Here is a 16,923-nt window from a genome sequence, read left to right on the forward strand (position 1 = left end):
TCCTTCTCCGACTCTGCAGTCTCCGTGAAGCTAGTCTGAGCATTTCAACATCGGAACGGTTCAGAAGAGCCTACAACAATTAAACACTTGGAGGACACCATTCCCTGATAAATTGATAGAGCTGAAATTTATTTGCAATGTAAATCTGCGGGAAACGTGAGCCCCACAATGCGTGACTTCATACTTAAGGCTTTGAAGTTCCTAAACGGTGGTCGAAGAAGATCTATGGTTGCCTTTAAAATTGCACGCCCCAGATTCCTTGTGTTCGTTTTTGGCACCGGCTTTGGATATTTAATTTGACGTGGAAGCTTATATTGAAATAAGAAAAAATAGCAAGGAACCAATGACTAAATTGATGTTCTATGTCTTATGAAAAAATAGTTAGGAGGTACATTTCCACGTACAGCTCTCAGATTCTTAATACTATGTGTTTGGAAGGATTTTTGCAATGAGACCCACAATGACATCTTACCATGATTGGTGGATAGAAAATTTCATTTCAGTTTTTATAATTAAAGTTCTATGGTGCATAGGTCCATACGTATATTTCAAGCGAAATATAAAGTAGTTCAATAAGTTCAACCAAGGAAATAATTCGAATGGAATCTAGTTCAATGAAATCCAACCCGAACTGTTTTTATCAGTGTAACGTGTCTCACCAGCTCACCAGCAGCATGGTGACGTAATACACCCAATGCATAAACCGCACACAAACGGCTGTTTATTCTGAATTATTGAACTGGCTCCGAGCCCCAAGTTACCATAATGGGAAGCATGAATAAAGCGACCAACTCGTTCTCGCATTGCCCCGAGCTCCACTCGCCGCTGACTTCTTGCAGCACCCACAAATCAAAGTGCATTTATGGAAGTCGCGGACTTTTTTCTCTCTTCCTCGCCATAGTCGCCTTTGCCAGTTTGGGGAGATTCACCTTCCGGCGGGGTGAATGTTGGCGCGCGCGTACACTGATTCCGGCTCCACGCCGGTAGTCGTCATCCTTTTACTTTCTTCGTCATCTTGGGGAATATGAAAATGTCTGCGCACCGCCACTTGCTGAAAAAGAAAATTTGCACCGCGACAGAATCACGACTGCTTCATTTTGGCCAGTGGTAAGGAGACGTGGGGGTGGGTTATGGAGTTCGGTGCCAGATGGAATCGATTAAAGTTGCTCTTGGAGGCCAGAAAAGGAGTCCGCCCAACAGTTTACATACGGAAAATAGGCAGAAAAGTGCTTGGCAACGAGTCATTTGTGATTTTATCAGGTGATGGCTGCGGTGACGCGAACTCAAACCCACCCGGGCCCACTCTTCCTGGGCTGAACAGATGATAGCCGGTCCGCACCTCAACATGAAACAGCTGACGCCAGCCGTCGACGAGAGGGTGCAATTGGGACTTTATGATTCGAAAAAGGGTTTCCGCTGCAGTGAGTACTCCACAGTAACTGCTTGCACAATTCAAGAGTACACCACTCAGGATACCTTTGTATGTCTATGTTATATAAGAGGGCATGCACGCGACCATATCAATAATTTGAGATTTTATATAGAAATGCAGCCCTAAAATCAGGATCTAAACATTTCCCAAAGCACTTCCTCACCACTATTCTAATAATATGTACATATATGAGTCTGAATGGACGCCGGGGTAGCTAGCACTTTTTCGGGTTGGAAGCAAATTATGTAGGCAAAGATGGGATAAATTTTAATTCAATCTGCACCTGCATAGAAATTACCAGTATACAGATGCGATACGCTGGAATGCTCAATACCATGTGAGGAAGTTAACTCTAAGCAATTTCCAAAAGAAAATACCAAGTCAAAGCCCTGAAACTTGTTACTTCTCTGACCTTAATTTAGTAATAATTAATTGTTGATATAAATTAATTATTAACCATTATTAATGATGATTACTTTGGAGCTGTGGAGGAGCTGTTGATATTTCAAAAGTGGGTTTGTCCTTTAGGTGACCAGGAATGGTAATTTTGTATGTTCACGTATCCATTATAATGAAAATAGGCTGCCATTGCAAGAGAGTTTGTTTATTGTACGAAAACGCTGTTGTTATCTCTCGGAAGGACGAGCAAGCAGTAATCATTGCGCCTAAGGGCTAGCACAATTTAATTTTTGTGTAGTGAAATTTTATATCGCTTTTCATTACATACAATTTCGGCTTTAATTCATTTTCGGTTGAGTCTCGGTTGCGGTTGTCTAGTGGTGAACTTGGTCCCCGGAATCACCTCAAAATCACCTCAAGGAATGCAAAATAGGATAATACAGCTCCGTGGTATGGAATGTATGGAAAAACCGAAGATAAAAGGAACTTGATTTCGGTCACAATCAGCCACAAGCTGAATTTGGTTGTTCAAACTCAGGCATTTTTCATAGGGGGGGAGTTTCACCCACTAAATTCACCTTCCCTCTGCCCGGTGGCATCAACAAAATTTCCCGGTGATAACATTCCCTGTTTCGTTCCCTTCTTTCATTCTAGTCTGTACAAATACTCTGTCTGATTCACTTAGGGGTGTCTAATACTTTTAGTGAGAGACATAAAGCTCGTCTGAGATTCCGACGTTCCGATAATGCCGAAGGCAGGCCAAAGTTTATAGCCCTACTTCCGACAGCAAAAATTCTGATAAACAAGTCGCGAACCCGGAAGCTGGACGCTTCAGGTACGAAAGGTTTTGGGTATTCCTTTTATAAAGACATTGTTCATGCACTTTTCTTTTCTGACTAAGCTTGCTTATCACTGGTGCGTGGGTCAAAATGGCTCTGGGAGAGATACCCATAAAATAAAACCAACATGGAAAAAGAGAGAAGGAGGAAACTACAAGTGATTTAGAGTTAGAGAAGGTAGTGTTGAAGTAAGACCTTGCCAAGGACACCAATGACGAATGCAAAAAATGATGGGTTGAGGGGAGATCTCACCCGAATAAGGCGGATTCGACACCCACCGCATTTGTCCAAGAGGAACAACCACGAGACCAAGAAATTGACCTCCCCCCCCCAAACACGGCAAAATATAAAACGCAAGAAAGTACATTAAATGCTACGTAGAAGATGCGTTTAGAAGGAACAATCCGGCCAAGACCAATGGAGAACAAAGCTTTGACCCGGGGGAACTACTTTTCAAGCAGCTTGGAGCAAAAATAATTCAACTGTCCAAGTTCATCAAGGACAAAACGTGCACCAAGCTATTAAAAATATGGTGAGAGTCATTAGGGTCCTTTATAACAGGTTGCAGGAGGAGGAAAAAGGTTCCAAGGACACGCCGAACGCTGCTATTCCAACAGTGTCACAGGCGACCCAAGTGATATCGAACCGTAGTGTTAGCGACCTGCCAGCAAAAAAGTCCGGGAGACAGACGGTGATCTTGTAGGGAATCAGCAGGCGCCTAAAAAGAAAAAAGTACACAAGCAATTCCGAAGAACTAACAGTGCGGAAAGTAGAAAGCCAGTGCCTCAAGTGAATCTAAGAGGAACGAAAATGGTGGATAGACGAAGTTTGTTAATAAAAAGGCGAAGGAGAAAGCGAAAGTGTCAACTCGTCCAGAGGCAATCGTGATCTCTAGTGACTGAAATTTGTCTTACGCGGAGATTCTAAAAAAGGTGAAATCTGGCCCCGACCTAAAAAATCTCGGTGGAAATGTCAGGAAGATCCAAACAACCGAAAAAGGCGATCTCATGTTTGAGCTAAAAAATCTAGAGTGGGAAAAACCGTCGGCTTTCGCACCTAAGTGAAGAACTTGCTTGGGGAAAATGTGACAGTTCGGGCCCAAAAGCATGAGATCTACATACAGTGCAAGGATCTTGACAAAGTGACATTTATAGAAGAAATATGCATTGCTTTAAACGAGGAAGAAGAAGAAGAAGAATCCATCGTGAGCTTGAGAAAAGCCTATGGTAATACTCAGACGGCCGCAATGCGACTACCAAAGGAGGCAGCGCAGAAATTATTGTCGGCCGGAAAGGTTCGAATTGGCTTCATTAAAGAGGTGCTTCAAGTACTTCAAGCTTGGGCAACTTGCGGAGGCATGCATCAGTGATATTGATTGATCCGATCGATGCAAAAAGTGTGGGGAAAAAGGACATATTGCCCAGGAGTGCAATAGGGACCTCAAATTCCTATTGTACAAAGAAAAGGAAGGAAGAGATAACTAGCATATTGCCGGAAGTGGTAAATGCCCGGAATTCAGGAAGGCGCTGATTGCAATGAAAACAACACATCTTCGGGTATAAAGGTTTTGTGTTCACTTTATGTAACTTCACCGCACATTTTTCTATTCGTATATACCCACAAATCTAACATAATCCTTCAAATAAACTGCCTATTTCCGAATACCGTACATGTATGTATATCCACGTATATAAATTGATCGTACCCATATTTCCGATTTACTTCGTACGCAAATCATGCATATGTACATATATAGTACCTATATTAAATAGGGCTGCTTTAATGTACAAATATATCTATCTGAATTAGACACTACCTGCAAACTTCATTAGCACGCATATACTATATATCTACATATCGCTATGTCTGTTTGGAGTAATTGATATTCATATGCAAATGACTAAAAAACTAAAACAAAATAATTCTTTGCAACACCATTCATACGAACTCATTTCGTTATGGTATTGACGAATTTATATGTGATGATGACGTCATACACGTTGTAGAATGCACGAAATTCACCAAAACTGGCAATGGTTTCACCCCCTATAACTTTGTTAATAATAGTTGGATTTTTTCCAAACTTGACCAAGTTGTGCATTATGTTATTCCTACACCCATGCCACTTGTACTTCGGGGATGGACATAAGGGGGGTTGCCGGGTAAATTTCTAAAATGTGGAAATATACTGTTATTATTATTTTTTGAGCCCACACTCCCCAATGTTTCCCTCGATATCAAATATAGAACGAAAAGTACTAATTGAGCCCTTTTATTTGATACCCCACATGGCTACATTTTATGAAAAAAAGTGTTGCACCCTCCATTCACATGTATGGGGATTTGGATCATTTCTGCTCGGTTTTTATTTCTTCTGATTCCCTCAAATGTAGAATTCCAAGGCAGTTGCGGTCCGTCGTAGCCTTTTATATTCAGAAATGTTACTTTTTATGCTAATCACGAAGAACCTCTCCCTCGACATCCGTTTATTGTCTTGATGGTCAGCGCTTAGCTGTGATTGCCTTTTACAAGGACCTAGATTTGACTTTTGACAGCAGCATGTAAAGGCCCGGCAGCAAATATTGAAGCTCCGTCGGCCTCTGTGCTACTCAGGCCCAGGAATGGGGGGGGGGGGTTGTTTTTGAGCTATTTGATCGCTCATGTGTCATTATACCAAAATTCATGTTTCCTTTGCGGTGGGTGGGACCGCACCGGATTCAGAAAAACGAACAAGGGGATTTGCGCAAACCTATCGAAAATGAAAAATAAAATAAACAAGTCGGGGTACCGAAAGCTAGGCACTTCGGATATAAAGGTTTTGTGTTCATCTTATGTGAGAAACTCTCTAATGTACGATTTTGCATTCGTTCATAGCTAAGCGGACAAAACATTCCGTCATATTTTACCAAACTGCAAGGTACACATATGCACATACATATTAACGATTTAAATATTGTGCTCGTCCTAAATAAACAAACATTGTCTATTGCGGCATTGATAAATTTATCTAACGCATCTTTACCCATTTCCACTTTAACGAGCCTAGCCGACGTGGAGCGAACTTTGCCGTCCTCAAATCTTCATTGTACATTGAAGCTGCGTGCCGTCCGCAGCTTTTCTCGTAAACATTTCGCACGGAATCGTGTTTCCCGGTTATTGACACTGATATGCAAATGACTAAAAAAGTCAAAAAAGGAAAACTAAAACGTTCCTATGGACCCCGCCGTTCATATAAGTTTAGTTTATATGATAATGACGTCATACACTTTTTAGGGTGCAATAAATTTACCTGAAATGCGAAACTTTGACCTTTTATAAAAACTTTGACCTTATAGTTGGATTGCCTTCAGATTATGTCCTATATTATGACCAATGCTGGTGTTATTTCTTAACCATGGTAATATACTATTATTAACTTTATTTATGTAGATATCGGAATGGGATGTGTTTTGGGGCCTAGATATAGATGCATCACTGTGATTTTTTCAGATTTTTCGGTTGGATAGGTGCTGAGAGCGAGACCTCCTTCCCTTTTTGGGGCACACATTTTGAGCCCTATCTCCCTTATGTTTTACGCAATATCAGTATTGAAAGAGAGAGATTAATTTCGGAAAGTACTAATCGAGCCGTTTCATTTTACACCCCACATGACCATATCCGGTAAAAAAAGGTACACCTCTCTTTCGTGGAGAGCTCCTTTTCGAACTCAACCAATAATGGTCCCACCCACTTGTTTCACACAAAATCTTAAAATATTGGAGCTGCATTCCGGTTAAGTACATTGTAAACACGGACAATATCCGACTAAGAACCACATATGATAGCAGGCATTGTCCCCATCGGCATCTAGGCGAACGAAAATCGACGCATTTATGAGATAACTTATGTAATCGGCGTTTCTCATACCTACCGTCGGGAATTAGGACAGACAGACAGTGAACCGATTTTGTTTTGCCAAAATACTGAAAACTATTTTTTGATAGGCAAGTAGTGTACTGAGATGAGCGGGGAGTAGGTTTATCCAGTTGACAAACATTGTTGCTGGTTATGTTTTCGGGGCAATTGCATTAACTGAAGCAACAGCTAGTCGAGGACAGTGTTCTATATGAAGATTGTGAAAGGTGCTGGAAGAAATCCAAGCGAAGAAGGCGTACGTTAAGGACAGCGAATGCTGTTCCACTTTGAGACTGACCTTGAGTACGCCGATTCCAAACACCCTAGGCACCCATCCTATAAGCACGTTCCCTACAATTGGTGAATACCTCGTTGTAACATGGGGGAATCGGTTCTTAATTTTCTTAACTCACGCCTTGTTAAGATGAGCGTCGCCTAGGAGAGGTTAAAGCAGAGCTTATATGACGAGATCTTTAGGAGAGTCTGTTGCTCGAATTTGACTATCAAAGGTTTGCATTGACAAGCAAAAGCTTCTCTAGTGTCTGCCTCTGCGTCAGGTTCGTAGGTCCGACGACTGTGTGATGCTAAAGGAGGAAAACCCTCAAAAGAATAGTAGCAGGCCAAAAACTATGGTTGCCAGGAATGCAAATTTGAAATTTGTTTCAATCCTCCTAATCACTGGAGGAGCGTTTCCTTCATAATTTTTTTTCAGGCTATTGGGTCTGCACTTCTCAGAATTTCTATTGAAAGCGTTAGCAGCACCATAGACGAATGGGAAAAGGTAACGAGAGTCTCCTTTAGAGTTGCACACGAGAACACACGAGAAGTTAACCTCTTTTCAATTTTCAACACGCGTACCTGGGAAATAAATCTTCAGACGTACAAATATTTTTCAAAATGTTATTACTAATGCCATCCAAGAGAAATCAAGCAGAAAACAATTGCAGAGGTGGTTTAAACATTGACGAGTATCTATACAAAGAAGGGGGATAATAACGCTGGTAGTGTATGCTGACGTTCTGGTAGTATTGGCATCAGGAATGTTTTCACCGTTAGCAGATTTTGGTGGGAGCGCTGAGAAAAATGAACCTGCGGACCGCAAGATGTGGACTTCAACCACTGATCCAGTACTGTTCACAATTAAGACAAATATTATATATCCGGATTCCATCTCCTGCGAGTTAAAAGGCAAATACTGTGCTCCCTATAAAAATTATCTTGAAAGTTAAACTGGAGGTTGAAGATAGAACTGCGGGTTAAGAAATTCAACATAGGTTTATATGCTTGTAAAAATTCCCTGATGAACAAATGGGTACTTTGAAAAAGGTCCTATAGGTTTAGACAGCCATAGTTCGGCCGATTCTCGCCTATGGTTCTCTTGTGGTGGCTTCCGCTGAGCAGGACAATAAAATCAAGTTCAATAAACTCCAAAAAATACCTGGGTGTGAGAACTATTGGGAATATGCTGTCTTGTTCAACGCTTGCTCTCATAAGACGCTGACATTTTACCACTGTCACCACTGTCACCTGTCGCTTTTCCCTATGAGACCATAGCACCTCATTGATTGCCGTCCTGCGAATTAAGCCACCGATAAAACAGCGTGAGTAACCCACTGGCCCGCGGCGCATTAAATGGTGGCGATTTGGTGAGAAGAAAAAAGAAACAATTTCACTCACACGATTATCCACCATTACGAATGTGGAAGAATCGTGGAACCAAATGAAAGACACGTTCCACAAAGCGGCCTCTGTAACCCACGGGGTACCACAGTTCTAATATGGAAAAAGAAAGGTAGTCCAGCAGAATGTTCAAATTGTCATCCGATCCAGTTACTTTCCGATACAATGAAGATTTTTGAACGCATTCTCGACAACCGTATTCGCGAAAACGTTGAAATAACCGTGAATCAAGCCGGATTTGTCAAAAACTGCGGAACTACTGACGCTATACACCCTGCGCGGTTACTTATGGAGAAACACCGAGAGAAACATCGCCATCTTTACATTGCATTTCTGGATTCAGAGAAAGCTTTTGACCGTGTGTCACGCGAACTCATCTAGTATGGTTTACGACAACTCTTAGTGCCAGACGAACTCCTGCGCTGAGTTCAATTTTTCTATCACGATCCGAAAAGTAAAGTTCGAAGTATGGCGGGTGTATCCAAACCGCTTCGTGTCTCTGTTGGTGTTCATCAAGGAAGCGCCCTCTCACCACCTCTCTTTGTTCTTGTTATGGACACCGTCACATGGGATATCCAACGTCCAGCGCCCGACACCCTGCTTTATGCAGATGTTGTTTTCCTAGCATCACATAGCAAAAATGATCTCAAGCAACTTGTCCAAAAATCGAGTGATCGCCTCATGCAACACGGTCTCAGATTGAATATCAATAACCCAGAATTTTTACCGACCAATCCCCATGAAACAGGCACAATCACTGTCAGCGGCAGTGATTTAAATACCTCGGATCAACGCTATCAGCCAATGGAGAACTGCGTTATGAAATTGCTTCACGCAATGACGCAACCTGGATGAAGTGGCGTTCCACAACTGGTGTCCTTTGTGATCGACGTATCAACAAACGTCTTAAATCTAAAATTTACCGCAATGTCGTCCGTCCAGTCGCTCTCTATGGTTCTGAGTGTTGACCGACCATAAAAGACAATGAACGGCGTCTTGTGGTAATTGAGACGAAGATGTTACGTTTCCGTCTTCAATGGTATGATCATGTAATTCGTGTTAACGAGAATTCACTTGCCAAGGTCGGATGGGGATTTAAAAGCCTCAAGATTGCAGCCAGATCAGGCATTCGATAGAGCTTAATTGGCGAGACCGATCACGACGAGCCGACCCCGCTTGTGAACAGGACAAAGGCTGAAGAAAAAGAAGAAGATGCACTTTGGGCCAGCGGATGCGCTGTCCCTTAGGAGAAACTTCACTATGGGAATCCTAACTAGGGCGATGGATGAAAAAGGGGAGTGGAGTTGGTATCTGATTCTGAATCATATAGTCTGCCAAGGTATAGCAGCGTCTACTAGGCGGGCATGCTCGCGATACGGGAGGGTTGCTGGCTGATGAGTTGCGATCCGACTTCTAAGCGAAATATAGATATTTCGATGGAGAGCCAATCCATTCCGGGTTAAGGAGGCCCTTTGTGACTTTGTGAACTCATCATTTACAGGATTATAGCGACCTGCATAAGGAACTGTTAACAAGAACTTTTGCCCTGTAATTTTGAAATTAACTTTTTCGGTAGAGTACTAAAACGGTTTGCAAATTTAAGCCATTTTTTATAGAAATAATAAAGTTTCTTCGCGCTTTAGATGAGGATTCCATCTCTGCCTATATATCCAAATTATTGTTCGGCTGGTTCACACCTATAGTCATTGCTTTAATTAGATCTACTTCCAGCTTAAGTGACGAGTGTTATCTGCTGAAATTTCGTTTATATTTCCATATCACGGCAGCACTAGCATTCGATATACTTTAAGGCGAAATGTTGACACTGCATTGCGACGCCAGGATAAAACTGAATCGGGGTACAAGGTCTGCCCGGAATGTCCGTCTGCGCCGGATGACTCGTTTCTTCCATCCTTTTTCTACGACATACATATGTATGCCTTCCTATGTATAACAAGCCCCACGGCTGTCTGCAATCCACTCTCAACTACAACTCAAGTGGAAGGATGAGATCCTTAACTCGATTTTCGTTGGGGCTCTTGCCAAATTCCATATATGGAAAGGAAATTGATTTGCGAGTGAAATGGGCAGATATTCGCTATTTTTCGTCTTTTAATTGGGCGCCGATTTCCGGCAAGAAAAATTGATTGCGTCCACATTTAAATTGCCGAGGGATGAGGAAAGAATTTTCAAAAAGGACTTTTATAAACTAAATGGTTCTGGGTAAGTGGTTTCGTGAAATGAGGCGAAATACAAAAAACGCTGGCAGGTGTGATTAGACAAGAGAGTCCTGACGACGAATAGTAGGGTGCAGCAACGGCGGCGCCGATCCCTACCTATCTCAATAATGGACTGGTCACGTGTTTATGTGCCGGCGTTGGGGTTAGGGTAGTTCTGAATATTCGTATGAAGCAATTGTTACGAGTATGTCCGATGATGTCACGTTGCTCAACAATGAAGTCAGTTGTTGGAGTATTTCGTGATTGAAGTAAATTTAAAATTTATGGAATTTATTATGGAGGAAAACCGGAAAAATTTTAGTTTAAGAGGTTTTGGAAGTGGCAGAAGAGTTGATGAATATTTATAAGTGCTAATAAATCTCCGTAAAAAACTAAGGCAGTAGTAGCATATCTGAATAAAATGAAGAGAAGTAAATAGCTAACCTTTGTGCATTTCGTTTAGATAAGGGTAGGTCCGAGTTTGAGATTGACTTTTCTTCTGCGTGGGTCCGCATAAGTCTTAGAAAGACATGTCCTAATGATGACTTCTGAAGATTCTCACGTGGTGAGAACCATGATGAAATGGTGGCCCTTGTTTCTTTTTAGTCATCGCGAGCCAAATGGTTGTCCCCCTTTAATATTGAGAATTCGCAGGACACGGTGCATAGACTGAGATCGAAAAATTGAGTAATTTGTCAAAAATGGTATTTCACATTTATCGGACAGGGTCACCCTACGAGTCCGTACGTATCCCTGAACTAAACATGTACTTTCTGGGTATTTTGCTCGTCTCTTACATACTAGAAAACTGGTTTTTGAGGCGCAATTGTGCACGCCAAGAAATACTTAACTTGAAGAATGAATTTTTATCTAGTGGAATGAATATTCAACTTGGGGAATGAATATTTTATTGTACTTGATTTGGCGAAATTGGAAACGTAATTTATCTGTGACATTATCATTATTTAAAGAACTTTCTTGGCAGATCTTCCACCGTACTTTCTTGCATTTTCGCTACCATTTCAATAAGCCATACCCGTTCTATATGATAGAGGATAGTCTGCCGCAGGGTCTTCTGGTGATGTACATGGAGAAAAAGTAACAATTTAATCCTCTCCTTTGAAGGTGAGGCGAAAATATCGATTTTGAAATTCGCGTGCATTCTGAACTTTTTACAGTAAGATATAAGAGCGACACTTTTTCAGGTTTTGTGTGGAAAAAAAACCTTATTAGAATCGTCTCTCTATCTATCACACCTGATTTACACGGAAACGGTTAAAGGGGGTCCCTTTAAGTTCATCCTAAAAGTACAAGTTTGACAAAAATCCAACTATTATTAACAAAGTTATAGAAGGTCAAAATTATGTACTTCACATGAATTTATCGCACTCTAACATGTATATGACGTCATCATCATATAAAGTGAACTCATATGAACGAGTTGGAGTTTGGGAATATATATGTCATTGTGAAGTTATTGGAGTTTGGAAATGTTATATATCAAGGAACATTTTGAATTGAAGATATATGCGAATGGGAAAACCTTGATAGGGAATTACTCACACAAGGTGAACGCAAAACTTTTATACCCGAGGCGTCCAGCTTTCGATATTCCGACTTGTTTTCAGAAGGCGCAGATATTGCTTTGTTCTCTTGAAGCTGCCTTTTTGGCATTCGACTAGTTTTCTGGTTTTCACAATTGCCTATTAGTTTACTAATTTCTCTCTAAGAGCAGATCCAGCATTGCTCATGAAAATTAATATTGATGATCTGGCATTCCATGAAGCCCTGGGCAACCTTCTTTTTCTATAGTCCTGTTTAACCTGCCTATCTTCTGACACATCTACCAATATTAAAGCTGCGGTATGTTCCAGTGATTATGAATACTTCTACTGGGTCAGCCATCCTAATTCAATTTAGGATTTTTCAGCAATTAGGTACCGACTTACCATATACCGCGTTGTAATTATTTGTGAGGTGGCTGTTGCGCTGTATTCTTCCCATGGTTTAAGAATATCGTATAGACGGATTCATGGTCTCGTTTTTCCATACATATGTTATCTGAAATATCATTTTAGTGTAATTTCCTCTCTTATCCGGTTCATAAATTAATCGATTTTTGTTCGCCCAACTGCTGTAAATTCGACACATTACATCGGGCTAGGCCAATACAAATTAGGAGCACAAAATCTGTAGTTTAGGGAGTCACAACTATTCTACCTTTCTTCCTCTCCATCTCCTTACGAATGCGTGAAGTATAAGGGTTAACCTGAATCTATCATATATGTTTACGCTCGCTTTGCAGAGTGACCTCAATTAAAGTCCCCAGAGGTACTTGAGTTCCTCCAACAAAAAGGCGACTATAATTTCCCGATTTTGTACTTATAAGACAGGAAATATGTTAACCATGCCCACTGAATAACTGGGTTAGGCAGCAATCGATTTTACCCCACCCATAGCTAAACCACGATTACTTTTCTCTGTTGAGGTGCGTGAACCCCTTGATTCGCTCTCCCAAAATTGCTGTCATGCATTGAAAGTGCGAGGTTTCCCTTCACGACTGGCCGTTTCAATATTCTTATCGACTTATCTGATATATAGATTACCGCTTTGGAAGAACTTCTGCTGCTGTCCCAAATACCGCTGGCTCTAGAGCATCACGGTCCTCAGGCGCTACTCACAAAGCTCCCCATTATTGAACCTGTGCTGGCTCGTGCAATATATCTGCGTATTAAGAGCATCAGTTTACACTTTGGAGCCGTGTTGCAGAATAGACTGAATGCCCCATTAGCATATGATGCCAATTCTATACAAGACTTCCGATATTATTCATCAGCCAGCTAAGCGCAAACATTCCAATTGCAACCTTGTCCGCGACATTTCGTATCGTATTAATCTGTCGAGGTATTTCACTCCCGGCTTAGACTATGCTGCGATCTTATCAATTCGTATAGAAAGGATTCTCTTTGGTCAGGACGATCCCTTCCGCTTTTTCTAGAGCAAGGAAGAATCACAGTCCGATGTTCCTTCGAGTCCCCTTTTGTAGTCTGTAAATATCTGCAAACAGTGGACTGGATATGGAAAATAAAGAACCAATGCACCAAGTATGATGGACCATTTCGTAGAATTGAATGACGACTGTGTGTCATAGCTCGATCCATAATTTTATCAATTGTAGGCTACTCCGTTCTAAAATTATACTGCTTCGACGACAGGATCACGCCAGTTAGTCTTGGCTTGGTGAGCTTCTGGAGCATCTTCCCTGCGGTGTTCAGAATATGAGAGGGTGCTACGTTGACGGCACATTAGAGTCTGGTAATGAGCGATGCGTAAAAACCATCAGAGGTGGTCGGAATCGACCAAGAGGGAAGAACTATCCATAAGGACATAAAAACATAATAAAATTGGGGATTGTAGTGAGGTACTGTGCCCAGCCGCCTCCAATACTTTGGATTCGGTTTGTTGAAGAAAGTGGAAAAATAAAACGTTTTGACTTCTGTGTAGCGTTGAGAGAGGGGAGAGAACGTGTATTAGCTTGGAAAAGGGTGATTGTAGCGTTTAGACGTCCTTGCTTCTTTTCGCGGATGTCATCCATGCAAGTCTTCGCGTTTCGATCCCCACGGAGAGACGGGGTGGGGACAATTCGGCTGGAAACAGAGGTAGAAGTGTAAGGCTGTGATTGACTGTTTTTAATATTCCTGATTTTAAACAGCGGAGACTATATTGGCCGTTCCCAGTGTTGAATTCTCATCTGGTTTTCGGATCCCAAATAAAGATGAGTGAATTCTAGATAGGAAAAATGTTTGACATTTTCTAAATCTGTACTTTTCACTTTCTCTTCCGATTTCTTCGTTTCTTTTTGGGTTTTGTTGCATTATATGAGTTCTGATTTTTATATTCTCCTTTTATTGTTATTCACCTTCCCTTCGCGATTTTGAATTAATTTCTTTTAGGTTCCGTTGACTGACAATGAATTTTAATCGTTCTCCATCTTGCAATATATCGCATCATCCAGATCACTTACTACGAGACCAAGTTGACTTTCTCCTGCTCTTCCGTCAGGCCATTGGAGTTCCGCTGAGACTGACTCCCAAGCGACTTGCGACAATTGATGGCTGGATGAGGCCACGAGGAACCTACGGGTTAGGTTGTTCACGCAAGAATGATTTATAAGTTAAAGGATTGAAGAACGTTCCAATTTGCGAACCCCAACACGTACGGTTTACATCAAGCTGTATGACAGCTGCCTGCCTAAATTCGTGCCACACATTTAAGCAAGGTCTTACAATAGATTTGAGCCTGACTACATATTTGTATATGACGAACTGGACCATGACGCCTTGCCTTTGGGATGCTAGGAATGACTGCTTAATACTGTTGGCTTTATTATACACCAGAGTTATTGTTTATTCTATTAGAGGGAGTAGTACATATTTGTATATAGTTAAGTTTACCTAAAATGGATGTGTACCACTATCCGGACTGACGGAGACTTCCGGCCATCAGCAAACGATTTTGTTATACGGTGCACAATGCGTTATTACTTACTTCTGTAACCAGAAGAATTGTGAAATTTAACTTTGTCACGGGATGCCCGTGGTATCTGAGAACCAACCAACCCGATTATGAAATATTTCTAGGAATGGCTCGAGCAAAAGCTAAGTCTAATTAAATTGTCCCCCCCACATTACCTCAGGCCAAGCCTATTCTGTATAAGAGCAAAGCGCCGTGGATTCAGTGAAGCTCAGCTACCTTGGTATCTCTCTAATCCATCTCCCCCTTTTTCGCTCTAAGAATGCCATGAGAATAAGGTGCCACTTTGCTGCATGTGCCCTCATTCTGTAGCATGCCTTCAATTGTGGAATCCGGGGACGCAAGACACCTTTCCATTGAAAGGTGGTGACGACGGTGCTCCCACCTTCTGCAGAAGAAAAAGGTGTGGCAGATACCATCGATCACATCCTTGCAATAAACGCAGTCGGGCGGCCGTGACATCCCAATTGTGGGCAGCTAAGATTGAAAATACACATTTCCGTTGAGTAGCTGGGTCAGATAATAATAAACCTCACCGTACTTTCAATTGAACCACGGCCGTACGTCTTTCACGTTTCTTTTTCTCAAGATTGCTGCCATGAGCAGAGAATACGGGCTTTCTTATCACAAGCGACAGCTTCCTTATTTCTCTCGCTTTTTCTGAGATATGCAAGCCTCTGCTCGACAGTATGGAGGGGGACCGGGATAACTCCCGCTACACTATTACAGCTAACTCTGAGACCGTACAATAAGCGGGCACAGCTTGCAGAGCCCTTCTTCTTTGTACTTCCGCTAGGCGCTTACGGTACATTTCCTTACTGAGGGAGTTACCATCACCTCCTCAATGGCATCAATTGTGAATCGTCCCGCTCTACAATCATATTGTGTTGCAATATGAGCATGCAATGCAGCATGCATTTCGTCAACCAGTCGTGGCTTGATAAGCTTCTTAAGCAGCTTCCCCGCTGTATCCAGCGTACTGACGTCGCCTTGGGGTCGTCTTGCCTTTCCTTTTCAACACAAGTCTCGCAATCTTTCAGCGGGAAGGATTCGTTCGGTGTGATGGAAACACTGAAGAACGTCAATTCCACACATCAAACCCAAACGAAGCCGTCTGGGTCCTAGACTAGAAATCACTGCTTTCGTACCTAGAATGCTCTGGATTGTCTCGCAAAATTCTTCTTATCGGTCCTCGACCCAAGCTCGACAAGTATATTACCGGTTCGAGTCCGCCAGAGAGATTTAATATCTACCCCAGCGTCCTCGACTTCTCGAAGAATTTCCATGAATGATCTTCTTTCGTTCGGCTCTGACCGCGGTTTGCCCCCTTTCTTTTTCTTTAGCGCTGATGTTGCCACCGTAGTCAACTTCGACTTTGCTACAGTGAAGTGACTACCGTCGGTATTCAACTTAGGTTGTTGCTGCGCAGTTTTCTCCTTTTTTCGACGCTCTTTGTTCCGCTTGGTTATCATCTTGCGAAATTCTTTTTGCTGTGTCCTCGTTGGCATATCCACGCTGTTTTCCCCTCGCCTCCTTTTATCGATTATTTGTGCTCCTCTGACGTGTGTAGTGAAGGCACTGCGTTTTGTGTAACTAGCGGCTGCACTACTGCTGTCTTCCAGGAGTTTTGCTGGTGTGCAATAAGATCCAGCAGTTTTTCCATTTCCATTATGCCATTTGTGCCATCCATCTTTTCTCGAGGTCGAAGTCAGAAGCGGTAAGCGTAATATATTGTTGCTCCATCTAAAAATTTCGGCTATTGTCGGTTCTGTCGTCATGTTTGTTTGGATCCCAGCTGTAAGCCGCTATATCCGCTAGAAAGTGTAATCGGTTTAAAGGATCTCCGTGATTGTCTATGCGAGTAGGGAGTCACAGATGGGTTGCCACAGATCCTTATGGAAGTTTGTGTTCAGAACCGTTGTCATTG

Source organism: Hermetia illucens, chromosome 4, assembly GCF_905115235.1.
Source record: "Hermetia illucens chromosome 4, iHerIll2.2.curated.20191125, whole genome shotgun sequence".
Classification (NCBI taxonomy): domain Eukaryota; kingdom Metazoa; phylum Arthropoda; class Insecta; order Diptera; family Stratiomyidae; genus Hermetia; species Hermetia illucens.